At 44.5% G+C, this 18,592-nt stretch overlaps 1 protein-coding gene across 4 annotated transcripts in view; it reads right to left on the minus strand.

The window, feature by feature from the left end:
• The window catches only part of ASTN2 (astrotactin 2), an 801,670-nt gene that overhangs the window by 197,239 nt on the left and 585,839 nt on the right, over positions 1–18,592 (minus strand). The gene's annotated exons all lie outside the window — the stretch shown is intronic.

Genomic DNA, 18,592 nt, shown 5'->3' on the forward strand with positions numbered 1-18,592 from the left:
AGCTAATTGAAAGGATGTCGAACTAGTTTGTCTTGTGCTTTTCACCTGGAGGAAGCCCCATGTTCTGATTATGAAATTGCATCCGATTTTCAAAGATTATATAATTGAGAGATCCAATTAAAAGTGCATCACAAGTGACTCCACTGGTTATTAGAGCCACTTTATCTGTGGTAGCACTTGGCAGCAGGAGATCTATCTTTGCTGTCAGTGGGGGACTTGCAGAGGCAGTAACGCTGGCTGAGGTCTCTGGCACCAGGTTTGCAGCAGAGAAATGGATATAATATTGTGGGCTGGCTTGACATAAACAGTGCCAGGCGTCTTCTAGCTGCCCGTGCTTTTGGAAGGAAATGCTGTCACCGTTGGCATTCGGCATTTAGGTCTACCTCATCTCTGAACGGCGCTTGTGCCTTGGCCCTCATGCTGGCTCAAAATGAAGATAAGTGTGGTCTGAATGTTTTTGTTTCTTTGATGTAAATATTTTAGGCTGTGCTTAGTACAGGCAATTTTTCAATTATTTACCATGTGGACTAAATTGCAGAGTACAGCCCCCAAGAAACGCATTTGCTCACTTACAGCAGTGTTTTTGTGTTTTTTGGTGGTGGTGGTTTTATCTTTCTGAGCAGCAATACCCTTATTCAAACAGTCTTACATGCAAATCTATCTGTACAGTAGATCAAAGAGCAGCTGCTGTGGCTGAAGCAGGCTGTGGGCCTGGCTTTATCCCCTCGCCTTACCTCCTGTGTACGGTTGCAAAATTCTCGTGAATCCACAGAACACTTTCTGAAAACCACTCAACTTCAGCATTGCTTATCTTCCAGTTCCAACTTATTAGCCTTGTGGTCATGGGCAAGTCAAAGTCATTTAACCCTTCTTCTTCTGAAAAGTGATGAAAATGATCCCTGCCTCCAGAATTGGATGTGAGGTGTGAGATAATATATTAAAATACCTGCTACAGTTCTTGGCATACTCAGGAAGTGATAGCTGTTACCTTCTTTGATTGAGTTGTTCAAAAGAGTGGGGTTAGGTTGTCCAACCATTCCAAGTATTACCTGCCCTGTTTCCTATTTTACAGATTCCTATTTGCCAACCCAAATCTTTCTAGGCATTCCTGCCCCTAGCCACAAGTCTCTAAATAAATCTGGCCACCAGATCCTTTTTACCATCACTGTACCTGTTTTATGTTTCTATTATTGTATAAATTACTGTGTTGCAATCATTTGCCCATATACTGGAGCTTTATTGATGGTTAACATTAATCTCTACCTGTGAGCACATAGCAAGGTGCCTGTATTGAGCCCTCAGTTACTTAATTGGCTGTTATTTACATTACTTAATGGTGATGGTAGGCCCTCCAGTAACCTGAATCTTCCCAACACAACACCCTTACATTAGCTAAAAAGTATTTTCAGACAAGGTCTTTTATAAGGTATATAAAAAATTAAAGGCAGACCACTGACGTAAGTTGGTTAAGTCCCTCCTGTCTTTTATCATTATGAGCAATTATATAGAACTGAAGATTTTGGAGCAATGATTCATTCAATATTTATTAAGTACTTTCCGTGGGCCAGGCCCTTTGCCAGGTGTTCAGAAAAGAAAAAAATAATGATATATGATATGAATTTCTACTTTTTCATAAGTTGTTTCACAGCCTTTCCTGTCTGAAGTATTTGAAATCTTGGGTTGCATTGCCCTGGATTTCCTCAAAGGCCAGGAATAGGCACCGTCTGACTGACTGGGAGGGTCAGTCCCAGTGTACACTCCAGCCTGAGATAGTCCACAGAGAGGCACTCCATTATTCCAGTTGGCAGGAAAAACTTGGCTTGAGTCTCAGAGTGTTCCTATGGGTAAGGCAAGTAAAGCTTGAGTAGTTGTACTTTTAATCTAGTGCTAATTAATGGCCTCTTAAAAGTGAAGTGTTACCCAGCTCTGTAGGAGGGAAATGGAAGGCAGAGCCTAGTGTGAAACACAGTGCTCTACTTGTACCTGACCAGGCTGCTGATTTGCACTCAGGATGGGCAGCTCCTCAAAGAATCGCAAAACAAATTACAGCTATGGAACAGCAGATCCCTGGATGCATTTTAGAAGCAGGGCAGTGGTAAGATAGGAGGCTGTTTAGCGAAAGACTTCATGCCAGACCCATGGCTATATCCTGTCCATGGCATTAATATTCACGGTACCCCAAGTCTGAAGTCGGCAAGGTAAGTTCCAGGACTGGCAGTATATTCTACTGGGAAGGTCACTGGACTTGACCTGGGTCTGAATCACAGTCTGCCTCTTCACTAGCTGTGTGGCCTCAGATGATCACCGTGCCTCTGCATCAGCTTCCCTATCTGTAAACCAGGAAGGCTGGACCAGATCAGCACTAAAATCCCTCCTAGCTCTATGGTTTTAATTATTTTTTTAACCACCTAGATTGTGGTTGAGTTTTCTCCCAATGCTTCTGCATAATTCTTGCTATAATTTTATTGTGCCTGCAATGGAGTAGCAGAAGGAACCTGCACTTGGTAATCGGCCCCACCTTGGTCCAGTTGATGACTCTATCCCAACTCTTATGATCGTGGGTCACTCACTAGCTACTGCCACTCTGTTGAGCTACCACTCCCTCACCTGGTAAGAGGAAATGACAGTTTATGTTTTAAAGGGCTGTTGTGAGAATGAAAAGATATTAATGGAGTATCTGTAAAAGTACCTAATTCAGAAAATGTGACTTCACTGTAGGGGGCAAAGGGCTCCTTCCCCTCATGCTGAACTGATGCAAATTTTTCAAGTTAATAAGGGGGGGTATTTCAAACCTGCACTGGCAATTCAACTACACTGCTCAGCTTCTTAATTAAAAAGCCTATTGGAAGAAGAATGGTACTGCTGGAGGGGTAGAGGCAAAACTCTTACACAGCAGTGTATCCCGCTAGAAAAGCTGCATATAAAACCTAAAGGATAATTGTTTGATTAATTAGGATGCATCTTGATTGTTTTTGAGAAATTAAATGGAGTCAAGATTTATATATTATTTATATATAGATAATTATCTTTTAACAGGTTATTAATAATTACATATGATTATTAATTATATAATCTTATATGTTAATATATTATTGATAGATTATAATTATTAATAGCATGTTAATAGATAATTATATATATAATAAGTAACATGTAATTATATATTATATATAAATTTTATTAGCTATATATATATATATATATATATAAACACAGAAACATGCATTTTTAACTATTCCTGTATATGGCTAGCATAAAGGGATTTTTACTTCAGGCCAACAGTCATTAACTCAAATAATTACAAAATTTAAAATAAGCCATAAGTCTCATTGGTAGGTAGAGGTAATGTAACATATTTGAAGTTAAAACTTGGTCTTTGTAAGCATGGGGAGGCCTCAGTTCAGTCCTGGTTCCCCACTTGTTAGTTCAGTGACCACTGAGTCATTTAGCCTCTCAGCCTCAGTTTCCTCATTAGTAATAAAATGATTGTGTTTGCTGCTTTGGTCTGAAGGAATGATGGATGTAAAACACTTAGCAGACTTTCAGACAGTCCATAAACTTTACGAAGTGGTAAATATTTTAATATTACAGTAAATTAAATGTATCTGAAGGTTACCCTCATTTTTGTGACAGAAGGATTATATGAAACTGGTGAGGAAAATTAAATGTTTATTTCCCTCAAAGGAAAATTATTTAGTAACTCACTGAAATCCTGAGTGAACACATGAAGAGTTTGTGCGATTGTCAAGTCAAATATGTATCTTTCCTATAAAAATAAAACCAGGATTTACTTATGGTGATTTACTCAGTTTACCTGGCTGTAACTACAGTGCCACTGTATATTTTCACAGAATATTAAGATTTAGATTTCATTCATTCATTTATTCATTCACTTACTCATTAGACATATATGGCATCTACTGTTTTTTATTACTGGTAGCAATTATATGAGTAATGAGTGCAAAGTTGAATCAGTCATGAATCCTACGGTCAGGTAGCATGTGGTCTGAATGGAGAGATAAGGGATGTGAAAAATAACACAAATATACCGAATAAGGTAAATAGTGCCAGAAAGAAATGGAGTGCCAGGTGTTTAAGAAAAGACTGCTAGTTGAGATAACTTGGTTGCTGCAGGGTAGCTGCATAAACGTGGTACAACATTGGAAGGAAGAGTGAGAAGTTGATACCAGCAGGAAATTCAAACCACGGGAGTGAGGGGGCATTAAAGAAATTCAAAGGTCGAAAGTGATCCATCTGTCCATGACCCTTCAAGTAATAATGCAATATTGGTTCTCTTTTTTTTCCTGCCTTAAATCATGTCATTTACTCCTATCAGTAACCATGGCTCACAGGCACTTCATTCTTATGGAGGTGGTAGGGTATGGAGCAGAATCTCCTTAGAGATTTGAGGGAAGCCAACATAGAAGAAGAAGGTATAGTTTGAAAGTACACGCACCACCCCCATCCCAAATTCTAATATACTCCTTATTGGGAATCCCTGATGACATTGTCTCAGAAATAATCGTTCTGCCTTTTGAAAATCCTGAAATAACCTCACATTGCTCACCCTCAAAAGCTTAAGCCAAATGAGTTTTGTAATCTCAGTATAACTTTGTATTACAGCCCTACTCCCTTTCTGATGTTTGATGCTGACAGCTTTCAAAACCCACCATCCTCAGGGGTGGGGAATAGCTCAGTGCTTAGCATGCACGAGGTCCTGGGTTCAGTCCCAGCACGTGAATACAGGAGGAGGAAACAAACAAAAAACTGAAACAGAGGTCCACAATTTGACCCAATTAGAAATCCAGAACTTACTGAAGGAATTTATACAAAAAACAAAAAAAGATCAAAGATTGCAAATTGGTTTTGGTACTTCTACAGTCTAGGTTCTGAATTAGCTTTTAATGTCTGCTGAAATGCACCAATTATCAAACTTTCATGGCTTTAATCAATAGTGGAGCTCAAATTAGATTTACATGCGGGAATTCCCCTATATTTAAATAAGGTACCCCCTTAGGGAAGTACCTTAGAGGAGTTTCTTAGGAGGAGTTACTGAGGACACTTTGGGATGTGTAAGGAAGACAAATAGGTATACCTCACTTTAATCATCAAAACTGATGCCCAAAATTCCCCATAGGCATAACACTCATTACACTGAAATGTATGGATGCTCTGACCCAATGATTAATAAATTAAAATTGAATTAGGTTTTGGTACTTACAATTGGCTTATCAAAATGGAACCACATGGACTTTGTCTCCTCCCATTAGTTAAAATAGTTAATATGGCCCAGTTTAAACAGAGCCTTTGAGGTTTAAAATCCATATACAAGACCTACTTAGAAAAAAAGTGGTTATCCCCAGTGCTTCATCACTTAACAGCCCAATTTAGCCTATTCTTAAACCTGGAAAGACTGAATGAAACCTCACGATGGATCACCACAACCTTAATTCCGAGGCCCCGCCCATTAAGGGTTGCATACAAACCAATGGTTGAAATTACAGATTCCATCCTATCAATAACCAGTAAATACTTTGCAGTCACAAACTTGGTTAATATGTCATGCTCAGTGCCTATTTCAACAGCCTCTCACACAGTTTGCCTTCAACTTCAAAGGAACACCATCCCCCTTTAGCTGGCTACCCATAAGGTACCTCAGTAACCATGCCGTCACATACAGTCTTTACAGATAGCACAGGATTGACATCACACTGCTTTCTCCAGGAGCACAGGATTGACATCACACTGATCACATCCTCTTCCAAAGAGATTAATTGGACACAGTCATTGAGGACATACAAACATTCACAGAAGACCTCACAAAAAGGGATGGGCCATTGCCCTCTCTGTTGTACAAGGTCCTGCTGCCTTGGTTAAATTCCTGAAAGTTACTTAGCTGAGGACCACTGCATCCCAGACACTGTCAAAATCAGCATCTATAATGTCAAAAAAAGCCCAACTCTTTTTAGGTCTTTTTGGATCCAGAGACAACATATTTCTCATTTACGAATTTTATGTAAGTCCATTTTTGCCACTACTCACAAATCAGCCCATCTTTGGGACCCTGGGCAACAGAAGGCTCTAAAATCTACCCAAACAGCGATACAGCGAGTGCTCCAATTGGTGAGCCCAGAGACTCCCTCACTGTAAAGGCGTCAGCAGTCTCCTCCCATGCCTCCTGGAGGCTCTGGACCACACGTGGTAACCCTAATCTGCCCGTGGACCTCCGATACAGAAACAGCCCTCCCCATCCCCATGCTATACTACATTGCAGTGCAACATCGGGCTGCACACTGGGCTCTCCTGGAAACAGGCTGTGACCCTCCATACCCTGCTGCCCACTGCCTTTGTACACGGATACAGCTCCCTGAACTCAGCACAAACACCGAGGCCTTCTTGCTCCATCACAGAGTCAAACCTGGCGCTCCAGCAGATCCCATCTGTAAAGGGGGTGGGGCACCCCCCCTCCAGAGTCTTTTGCCAGATGCTGTGGTACTGAAGAAGACCACCCCTTCCCTTTCCCAGACCCCTTCACTATCTGGGGAGTACCTTGGAATCAACTCAAATGGCCAGCAAAGGGATTTCATATACTTTATAGATGGCATCACCACAATCATATGATATGGAATTTGCTGCTTTTCAGTCCTTAACTAAGATGTTCCTGATCATGCTGACCCAGGAGTCAGCACAACTGGCCAAATTTCATGCAGTCCTCTTCGCACTGGGTGTCCAGGCCCACTGTCAACCCCATCTGCACACTTCTACAGACTTGGTTCATTGCCAATGATCTGCTGATCTGGTCTAGCCAATGGTAGTGACAATTCCTTATCCAAGGTTGCCTCTTTGGGGTAAAGAATGCTGGGGATCTCTTGTTTCACAGATACCCAAAATATAAATCAAGGTCACATATGTCTCTACACATAGTAAATCCACAATAAAAGGCCTCACTAAGATGATCCTTCTGTTCAGAGCTCCAGACAATATTGATAGTGACCAAAGCACTCCTTTCACGTCTCAGAATATACAATGCTGGGCTCCTGTACAAGGCACTTAATGGAACTTGCATTTCCCTTACCACCCTCAGACTGCAGGCCTCGTAGCGTGCCAGAATGGGTGACTTAACAAGTTCAAGTTCAATTAAATAAAACATGGCACATTTCAGTCACCAGTCAATTATCCAGGGTGAACTGCAATAAAAATTCTGACTCCATATTTGACTGACTTCTGACAGCTTTCAAGCCCTCTTTCTGCCCCCTTCCCCACTGGCCCCTCATCTGGGCAAGCCTAGGTGCTCCCACCTTTGGTGCCAGAGGGAAGTTCAAACCATGCGAGCCCCAGCCAGCACATGGACCCCACTCCACCCCACTCCATCCCACTGGCCATTACATAAAAGCCAAGCAAGTCTCTTTCCCTTGCTCTCTCAAGCCATTTTTGGTCCTGTTTGAGAGCTGCCTCTACTCTCTCTCCCCCAGAAAGCTGCATGATGAGTGACAAATCCTTTAAAACCGTGTGTGTGTGTGTGTGTGTGTGTGTGTGTAGCATCATCTGAAACAAATATTGGCTGGGAGTCCATCCCACCACTCCAGAGTGACAACAAGTGTTTAGAGTTAAATATTAAAAACTTCATAATGTGATAAATTTAAAAATTTATAAGTTTAATTTCTGAGCAACCACATGAATAAAACCATGTGCTTTTGTGAAATGAAATTTCATATTTACACTTAAAAATAATAACTCTCTAAACCTCTCAGGCCCAAACATCTGAAGCTTGTTTGACAAATTGAATAATTCTGTTAAAATGTTAGTAATAAAGTTAAATTAAAAATATTACACTCAACAAGTGGGGAGGGAGTGAGCATGCATATTTCCTCACCTAATCCATGACTCTGGGACTGGATCTCGGAGAATAAAACTTGCACTGATGACAATGAGGAAACGCATGGTGCACGTACAAATGACACAAATACCCTGGACCCTCCAGAAAGGCTATTTAATAGTTAGCTAAATGAAAGATGCAAATAATAAAGGAAGAACTCTACAAATACATCTTCCTCCCTTCTGCTCTGGTGACCATTGCCACATAGGCCCGTTTTCCTCCTCAGTGACATGGGGATAGTAACTCCACCCTACTTAACACGTAATAGGACTATTCTTAACGTCCCATAACATTTTACAGTAATGAGCAGACTGGGCAGCCTATCTGAATAAGATAAAGCCTCTTTAAATAAAACACCGGCAACAATACTGGGTGTGGCAGGGGAAAAGGAGCTCCCTAAGGAAACAAGTTACAAAAGGAGAACTTTACTTTTATGCTAGGAGACTTGTTTTTTCCCTATGACTTCCACTGCCCATGCAACTAGGTCTCAAACCTGCATTTTTCAGATCTTACCTTCCTTCTGATCACCAGACTGATATATATCCAGTTGCCCACTTTATATTGCCAACTGGTGTACCAGTGGTGGGCTGGTGTGGTCAATGAAGATATCCCTTAGAAACCTTACACTGGGCATATTCAAAACTGAACTCAGCTCTCCAATACCTGCTCTTCTGCTTTTGCTGCATTTAAGGAACACCAGCATCCACTCAGGCACTCACGTCAGAGACCTTGGGAGCACCTCTCACCTCCCACCATTCAGTCATGAAGTTCTCATCCTATTAGCAGCTTAATATTGCTCACTTCCCTTTATTCTCTTCTTCATCCTCATGACTACTAAAATTTAAGCTCCTATCATTTCCCTCCTGAAATACTGTTACAACTTCCGAACTGATCTTCTTAACGCTGATCTAGCATCCGGTCTACCACACTTCCTCCCATTCCAAGTTAAGCCCAATCCCACACCAGCCAGAGTCCAATTTTAAAATGTAGGTGCTAATCATAACACATAAAACCTTTATATGGCTTTAAAATGCTCCTAGTAAAAGGAAAAAAAATCCCTAACACAGTCTACTGGGATTATGTTTCTGCCTATCTATCTTTCCAGGTGTATCTCACCACTGCCTCCATCCCTCTCTTTTTAGTACTTGCTTTTATGCTACCTAAAACATTTTCCCTCTCCCTACCCACCAATGTCCCCTAAATCTTGTCTCCTCCAGGTCTTCTGGGTACCCTTCCTGATTTACTACACAGTTTGAGTTAGGTGTCCACACTCCCTTCTGTTTCCTCCTTTTAGCGTTGACATATTGCATTCTGGTTTCCTTGTTACCTATCTCTCTCCAAGGCCAGACAGAGCCACTTTGAATTTACACAACATCTGACACTGTACCTGAAACACAGTAGGCACTAAAACTGCTGCTGGATAAAACCAGGGCAGGGGGTCAGCATAGCTCATGTGTTGACGTATATGAACACTTTGGGTCATGTTTAGCACCAGCTGGTTACACTACCTCCTGCTCCTCCCACCAGCTGCCTCCCTGAATCACTGATGGCAGCTGCAACAGAAAAGCGGGATGTGGTTGAAAGGTTGGGGAGTGGTTCCCTCAGATTTCATTTTCCTTAGAGAACCTTCTCAACTGGAAAATAATTCAAAGTTGGTGTTCCCTTCTGGAAATTCAACCTAAATTTCGCCTTGGTGCAAAGTCACCACTAGAAGAGAAGTCTCAAAAAGGCTCAAGAAAGCTTTGATTGTGCGGTATGTAACCTATATCATGGCATATTACAAACAAAAATGATATACCTTTGGACACATGGTTCCTTGAATGGCCTCTCAACACACTTTCTTGGATAGGGAAGGGAGAATAGGGAGCTAGTGTGCGTCCTAATCCTGCCACTAATGTATAATTCCCTTTGAGCAACTTGTTTATTCTCCATGGGATTCCATTCATCATCTGTATTAACAGAGTTATTGAATGAAGGATTTCTCCAGTTGTAAATGTCTATGATTCTGGTGTCCCAGACCTCAGGGACTTCTTGAGCCAAGAGCTCCAAAAGGAGCCTTCCACATCCCTGGGCACCTGTGGGATGGGAGAGAACAGAAGTGCAGGTCCCAGGGACCCTAACGAGGCACCCTGGGGTCTAGAGCTGGTGTGTTAGATGAGGACAGCCAAAGCTCCAACCCAACAGATCAATGGTCACATCCATCTCTAAGGCCCGCCTCAGAGCCTGCACCCTGACCCAGAGCCAAGGTGTTGCTAGGAAACAAGGCTCTGGAGCCAGCAGGCCGACATCATGAAGGCGGGAACCATGCTGGTCTGCCTGCCTCTTTCCCTCGCTCTTCCTGATCAAGTACTTCTAATTGTTTCAGGACGAAGAGAACCGCCTCTCAGAGAGAACCCTCTTTTTGGAGTGCCCACTGTGGTTAAACAATAGCAAAATGTAGGTGGTGAGAGGACTGGAACAAGAGAAGATGGAAGAAAGAGAAAAGCAAGAGAAAGTGCCTTTTACCAGCTGTATGTCTCTGGATTGTATGTCCTACCGGCTCTGAGTCTGCTTCCCAGGCGTAAAGGTACCAGCTTGACAACAACAGGGCTGTACTGAGGATTCAATGAGATCATGTATGTGTCTCCTGCCATCCTGTTCTCATGCCATCTGCGGTTACAGGGGGCCAGCAGGGCATGTGGACCTTGGAGTCAGACAGACCTGGGACGGAATCCTGCTTCTGCCTAGTACCAAGCCATGAGCCCTTGAGCACATGAGTTTTCTCATTTAGAAGATGGGGATAATTACCTGGACCTCACTGGGATGTTACAAAGACAGTGTGAGATCATGTGGTTAATTGGTTCATAGTAAGGAACAGAAAACAAGTCAGTCATTGTTGCTCGCTCCTCTGTCACCCCTCCCCCAACACACACACACACACACACACACACACACACACACACACACACACACACACACTCTTACACATTCTTCTCGGCCAGTATAAACTTAGCGTACCACTGTGTGACCATGCTCCCCTGTGCTCCGCTGCTGGGCTCCAGGCTGTGCTTCCTGGTAAGCCTGCCCCCTAACCCCACCTCCAGGTTCAGGCAGGACTCAAATTCACAAGCTGATAGATCAGCCTGGGAGGAATAGCCATGGTTTTAGAAGGTCTGGCAGGAAGAGGGCTTAGGCTGCTGTACTCAGAACTGGGAAGAGCTGTGTCTGTGTGCTTTTTGTTTTAGAAAACTAATAATAATAAGCATCATCACTGACTTGATCGTGTCTCACAGAAACAAAGGATACTTGGAATAGCATTTCCTGGGCATGTCTTCTGTGTCAGGTGCAGTGATAATCACTTGACAAACATTGTTTCACTTGATTATCATAACAATGCTGTAGGGCAAGCATTGTTATGCCCATTTTAAAGGTAAAGGAATTGAGGCTCAGAAAGCCCTAAGTCACACATGGGCAAATGGGACAGACGTCTTGCACAAAGCTTGATCTGTATGTTGTTATTTGTTGAGAGGGGCACCTCATAAGGAGCAGGCACGAATGACTGACTCTGTGTTGAGCTCCTACTGTGGGGCCCATTCATCACATGACATCATACCGTCTTCACAACAACCCTGCAAGGTCCAGATGTTTTTCCGACAATTCCCCCGGAACCTCCTCCCAAACCTGCCCCTCGGCACCTGAGACAGGGCCTGGCATACACTAGAGACTGGAAGCACTGGTGTGGAAAGACGGGGGCGGTGAGGAGGGACAAAGAGAAGACGTGAGATGGGGAGGGAAGCACCCTGTGGGGTGAATCTGGGGGTGAGGCTACTCTCCAGTGGAAGGTTCCACCTGCTAATAATGACCTGGGGAGGCAAAAGCTCCCATCTGTGTATCTTTGTTCCCTCCAGACCATTTTGTTCTCCCATTCACCTCCGGGGAAATTCCACATCCTTAGTGCAAGACAGATGGGAGAGAAGGGTCCTATCTAAAATCCTGCTCCCTCAGTCCCTGTGTGGCCTTCCTGGGAATGAGACTGGGGTAGGGGAACAAGTGGTCTGGCCCCAGTCTGGATAGAATCAAGGTCACTAGCTTACAAGAGTGTCAATCTCTTAATGCTTCCCCTAACTAGAAGGACAATGGGGACAGGCTCCGGTGCTTCAGGAAATGAGGCACTTGTGCATGAGTGTGTGTGCACATGCACCCCAAAATAAGAAAATACGCATTTTGTCCGTGACTGGCTCTGCCATCCGTGAGCATGTCGGGGGCTTTGGCAACTAGGGTTTTTGAATTTGCTGTAGGTTTTCGGGAGAGGGAAGACCAAATAATGCTTCTAGCTGGTTATTAAATTGCCCTCCTTTGCAACTGCAGGTTCTAATGGAGTACATAAACTGACCTCAACATTCCCATCCATAGAATGTGAGTAGCTAGCCCAGATGGGAATGGTAAACACCTTACACACGAGTCACCATCTCTCACTCTCACACTCACAACAGGCATTGCTAAGTGATGCGTTCTTTCCCACCGAGCCTGGTCCTGACCCAGAATCTCTGTCAATGCAGCATTCCAGGCAGTCTCTACCATTTGATCATAACTGACACATACAGAGGAACTCAGGTCGGGCTAGATGACTGCTGAGGCCTCTTCCAGCCCTGACGTTTTAGGGCTTTGGCTTTACCTTATAACACTGCCCCTAAGTTAAGACAGAGAAACCAGTTGTGCAGAGGGGCATCGGTGAAAAAAGAGAGTACTTCCACCCCTGCCTGAGCTGCGGGACTAACCCTGAGTCTCAGCTTCCCCCGTTCTTTGAACTGTGGATAAGAGAGACAGAAAAGGAGAGCAAACGGTTCCCTTGGGTCTGATGCCAACATCTAAAGAGCTCTCTGAGGCTGCTGTGGTACAGTTGGACGAACACAGTCTTTGTGATTAAAGCAGCCTGGGTTCAAATCCCTGCTCTGCCGAGTTCCCTGGGGCGAACTCCTGCGCAATCATCTCACCCGTCAGAGCCTCAGTTTCCTCAAGCGTGAAATGCAGATAACAACGCCTACTTTACAGGCCAATCGTGAGGAGTAAATTGGATGAAATAATGTATGTGGAAGCGCTTTGCGAGACGCTCCACACTGAGCACAGTGGAGGATTATTATTCTTGGTACACTTCGCACCAATAGGAAAAAGACTAGGGTGTTCCGTTCCAGATGGACTCAATCTAAACTGGAGAACAGATGCTTTTTTTGGTAATTTCATCTGGTAGAAAGGGCAGTCTCATGGGCCTATTTGTATTTAATGAACCACATCCTGTATCATCTTTCTGCAGGGTTCCGAGGAAAAGTGAGCTGGCTCGCTCCTCTGGCGCGCTGCAGGCCAGAGTGTCCAGCTCATAGTTAACCTCCTCCTGCCCTCTTCAAGAAAAAACACCACCCTAGAGCTAGATCCACCCTACTAACAGCTGCACAGAAGCCAGGGTGCTAGGAGAGGTGCGAGGGGTACATAGCCACCTCCTACCAGCACACTGGGACACTGGCATAGAGGAACACGGCCAGGCTGAGACTAACCCATGTGATAGTTAAGGAGTCAGAAGCTCAGTGTAGCTGGAAGGCAGAGAGAATGGAGGCAGATGGAGCTAAGGAGGTTGACTGGGGACACATCAGGTCTCTGAAAGCCCTGAGGCCATGGGAGGAGCTTGGAAATTAGCCTCAGGGCCATGACAAGGCATCCAGGAGTTTTCATCCAAGGAAAGACATGATGGGATCTCCATTTTAGCAACATCCCCTGATGGTTAATTTTTTTAATGTAAACTTGATTGGGCCCCATGAGGCATCCAGCTATTTGACCAAACACTATTCTGGATGTGTCTGTGAGGGTGTCAGTGAGGGTGTTTGGGACCAGATAATCAGCAGACTGAGTAAAGCAGATTGCTCTCCCTGATGTGGGTGGGCCTCATCCAATCAGTTGAAGGCCTGAATAGAATAAAAAGGCTGACCCTCCCTCATGTAAGAGAGAGCTCCTCCTGCCTGAGTACTTGAGTTGGAACACCCATCTTTCCCTTCTTTTGGACTCAAACTGAAACATTGGCCCTTCTTGGGTCTCATGCCTGCCAGCTTTGGAACTGGAACTCACACCATTGGCTCTTAATCTCTAGTTTCCTGAGATCTTGGCTTGAAACTTCTCAGCCTCCAAGGAATTGGATCACATGAGCCAATTTCTTATAATAAACCCCCTTATGTATATTTCTGGATATATGTATATATATATGTATGTGTATAAATATATATATACACATATATCTAGATATATAGAACCAACTATATATATCTTTCATATATATATCATACATTATAAATATCAATGAATATATATCATATACATGTGGAAATTATATATAATAAAGGGATTTTTGTCTACCTACCCATCTCTCCTGTTGGTTCAGTCTTTCTAGAGATCTCTGACTGCTTCATGTCCTCAGAGCTGTGCAGTCTGGATTGATGGGGACAAGAGCGGATGCAGGGCAACAAGGTACAGGGCCAAAGCTAGAGTCCAGATAAGCCATGATGGTGGCAGCAGTGAGATGGAAAGAAGTGGACAATTTCAAAAGCTATTTGGAAATTAAAACTGGTAAGACTTGGGATGGTTTGCAAATAGGGGGAGCAAGGGAGGGAGAGATGTTGAGAAGGATTTCTAGGTTTGTGGCTCTGCCTCTGAACAGATACAGGTGCTTTCCACTAGAGTACTGGAAAAGTACTGGGCTGTGCGGGGCAGTTTGGGCAGACAGGGGGCTAGCATGACAGCAAATATCAGAGGAAAGAAAGCCTGGAGGCAGAAGTACACATCAGTGTAGAGAGCCTGGCTGAAGGCTTCCACCGAGAATATGGCAGTCCTACAAAACTGCACTGACTGGTTTAGTGGAGAAGGATGAGCCTGCCAAGGAGACAGAGAAAAGGAACAGATAGGAAGGAAGGTGGGCAGCCAGCAGGATCTGGTCTCATGGAAGCAAAAAGACAGTGCCTCAAGCTGGAAGTTCTTGGACATCATCAAATGCTGAAAATGAAAAGTCAAGGCAAATGGGAACTGAAAACTGCCCAGATGATTAAGTCACCAGGGACGTAGACCAGCAGCCATGCAGGTCTCAGCTCTGAGATCATCTCCATGTCTGGTTGGCATCTTTGAAGCAAGTTCCCTCCGGAAACTGAAAGTCTAGGAGAGTTCTCCAGCTCACATCAGCCCCTTGGCCACACCTGTCCTCACAAAAGGAGGTGGCATTTGACTACATCTTTCCCTTCTCCTCCCCCACCCCAACCCCTGGGCTGTCTTTCAAACAGCCAAAACTCCTTTAAAGAGTAATCTAGGAATGTTTCAGCTGACATTCAAAAGTGCATTGCAATTCAAATGGAAATGCAGGAATTCATTCCCTTGGACAGTCTTGGGAAATTATAACAGAGATAAAACACCTTTTAAAGGTGGCAGCAGGCATTTATCTGTGGGGACATCGCTATGCTATAGACTCCCCCAGTCTGAACTCAAGAGCAGTTCAACCTTCACATGGAGAATGTCCTTTTATCAGGGTCACCGAGTCACTAAACTTGGAAAAGACACATTCATTGCATATATTTTCTCTTCTACACTTTCTTTTCTCTCCATTTCTCTTTGTGGATTTTGGTTTCCCTGTATGGGCCTCTCTTTGTTTTTCTATCTCCTCCTATTTCCCTCAATCTCTCTCTGTCTCTGTCCCTGTCTCTGTCTCTCTGTGTCTCTGTCTGTCTCTGTCTCTCACACACAAACAGAATGAACAATTCCTTTACATGCTCACATCCTTTACTTCCACAATCACTTTCTCCATGAAAAAGAGGCAAGTGAGAATTCAGGAAACCTGTCAGACTGGTAATTTCTGCATTCATCACTATCCTCTCAGAATAGAGAATGACAGGGGATGACAAAAGTGCAAGGTCACAGAGTGCTTTTCACATCTCTCCCAAGGCTCCCTCTCACACTGGCTGTACACCACTGATGCCCCTCTGCACCCCAGGCCAATCTACCCCTGTCTGAGTCAATAGACAAGGGAGGGGAGTAAATTAGCAGTCATACCTCCCCCCGCCCTCATATACACACATGTGCACCCACCCACCCACCCACACACACACACACACACACATCTGGGATCAGGGTTACCTGAGTGGATGTGGCGGCCATGGATGGAGGCAGTGGGTTGGATCAAGATAATAATTAGGTGCCCAGCTCAGTGCTGGGTGAGTCCATCATTGATGTGTCTCTGCTTTTATTGGACTGTGTATCTTGCACACAGGAAAATTAATCTTAGAGTGTGAATCAATTTGCTCAAGATCACACAGCTTGTAAGAGGAAAGCTGGGATTGGAACCAAGGTCCATCTGACTGCAAAACCTGTGTTTTATCTCCAAATGAGGAAGTCTTTATCCAAGACGACCAGAAGAAGGGTAACTTAATACAGAGAGTCTTAATCATGATGTAAGACTCATGTATCAAGGTCATGGCTAGGAAGAGTGTATGAATACCAAGTCAAAGAGTGAAATGAAGTCCTGATTATGAGAGAAGTAGCTTTTCAAAATAGAGGCGTATCAAGGATGCAGTGGCCTACAGTAAATGTATCAGGCTGGGACAAGAGACTAAAAACTTCACATGGTGCTGAGAGAATGGCCTGGGAGCAGAGGTGATGGTTAAAGGAACCGGACAGACTGAACAGCTTCCAAGCTAATCACGCCTGGGTCTGGAGCATCCAGGGATGACGTCAGCTAGTCAAGTTGCCTTTTAGGGCCCAGCTCCTCCTGGCTTCTGCCAGTACCATCTAGTTGACTTGTTCGGTGCTCTGGCTCCCTCTCGACTGGTGTAACGCCCATAATACCCACTTGGTGATAGGAAACCCCAGCTCCCTGCCTGACCTTCTTAGTCCTCGGTGTGACCAGTCCTCACTGGAATCGTTGTCAGAAGCTGGGTCTGTTATCCTAGATTTCATTTTGCCCTGTTACAGGGAGTCCATACACAGGTATGGCCCACCACTCCCCCTTCTGCACCTAGAGCAGACACTGCTAACTGATCACAGCTCTCTTTCCTGATGATCCCTATGACATCCGTCAGGGGTGCAGACAAGCCACTCCCCAAATGATCAGAAAGCTACAGGCCACCGTACGATAGTGACTAGGTTCCCTACCATGTGCCGGCCACCTCCTTTTTTCTAGCTGCCTATCAGTGGATTAAGAAAAAAAGGTCTATGATAAGAATGACAAACTGTTGGAAGGCTAATAGTGGCTGGACCAACGTGAGGACTGCAGCTTCATCTTGCCTCCTGCAGTGCCCCAGCATGTGTCACAAAGTCTGCGGAGAAGAAGCACTTAGGAAATACCAGTGAACCAGGGATTAACGAGTGATACATGTGACTTTTTTTTTCCCCTGTGGCATGCACACTTTGAAGCACTTAGGGGAATGAGAGTCAAATAAACCTCGCATGGGAGATATTTTAATCAGGCAACTCACCCCAACCTCCTTGACTTTCCAGTGATTTCCAGTGGTCAGATCACAACAGTGGCCAGACCCCAAGTAAGCCTCGAAAGGCTGGGACTTTTGTTTTTAGTGTCTTGGGGACACTGGATGTGGGCTTGGGCTCAGGTTGGAATTTAAACACCAGCTTGTTCAGTAAAGAACTCTGTGGCCCTGACCATCCCCCCTTTTCTCCTTTAAGTTCAGGTTTCCCTTCTCTAAGAGGAGGGGTGAGTACCCTTGTCTCCTTTGCCTCAAGGAGTAAGGGGAGGGCCAAAGGATGGCCGTCTGTAAACTAGACAAACTGTGAACTAGACAAATGTCTGTGGTTGCTATCCATTCCCTGTGCGGTCTCCTCTCCTGACCTCCTCTTCCAGCCTTGGCCCTTCTAGTCAAGAAGAAACCACTGTCTGGGGAGAAACAGAGATTTCAAAGACTCCTGGAGCCCTCCGCCCCGACCCTCCTAGGTTGAAAGGCTATTTGCAGGGACTGTCCTTTTCTAGTGACATAGCTGCTTCTCAGGGACAAATGAGGACCACACATTAGCAAGAGCTGTGGCCAGGACTACAATCCTCGGCTGATGCCCACATGTTCACTACATATTAAGCTACTGTTTTTTTATGTACTTAGTGTATGAGAGGTGTTTTACCAGTATCCTCTCATTTTATTCTCCCAAGCGCCATCCAAGGGAATTATTATTCCTCACTTAACACACACGAGGAAACTGAAACATAGAAGTTACTTTGCCTGAGGTTACCTGGCAGGGATGTAAGAAGCAGTATCCGGACTTGAAATCTTATCTGTTCCACTTTGACACTGTTCTGTTCATCCTCTTCCCACAGACTCTGCCCCCAGAGTGATCAGCTTCCAAACCCAGATGCATCCTGACCTGGTCCCCACCGAACCTGGGTTTCGCAGATGCCAGTGACACACAGTTGACACACAGATGGCGGGGGAGAGAAGGGACACACGCCAACCATCTCTGAGCCAGAGTTCTCTCCATTCTTCAGGGGAAAGTTCTCAGCTTCTCATCCACCTCCTCCCCAGCATCACTTCCAAATTTAAAAAGTAAAATCTTAGTATTTGAGGTACCGTCCAAGTGGTCACATCAGGTAGAGAAAGAAAGGAAGGAACACACACAGACCAATCAAGCTGGCCTCAGTGTATGCCTACGCTCTTCTTGGGAGCAAGCACGGAGGACAGAAGTGAGAAAAGTGCCTTTGCACTGGAAGCCCAG

This window comes from Vicugna pacos, chromosome 4 (genome assembly GCF_048564905.1).
Source record: "Vicugna pacos chromosome 4, VicPac4, whole genome shotgun sequence".
Taxonomy (NCBI): Eukaryota; Metazoa; Chordata; class Mammalia; order Artiodactyla; family Camelidae; genus Vicugna; species Vicugna pacos.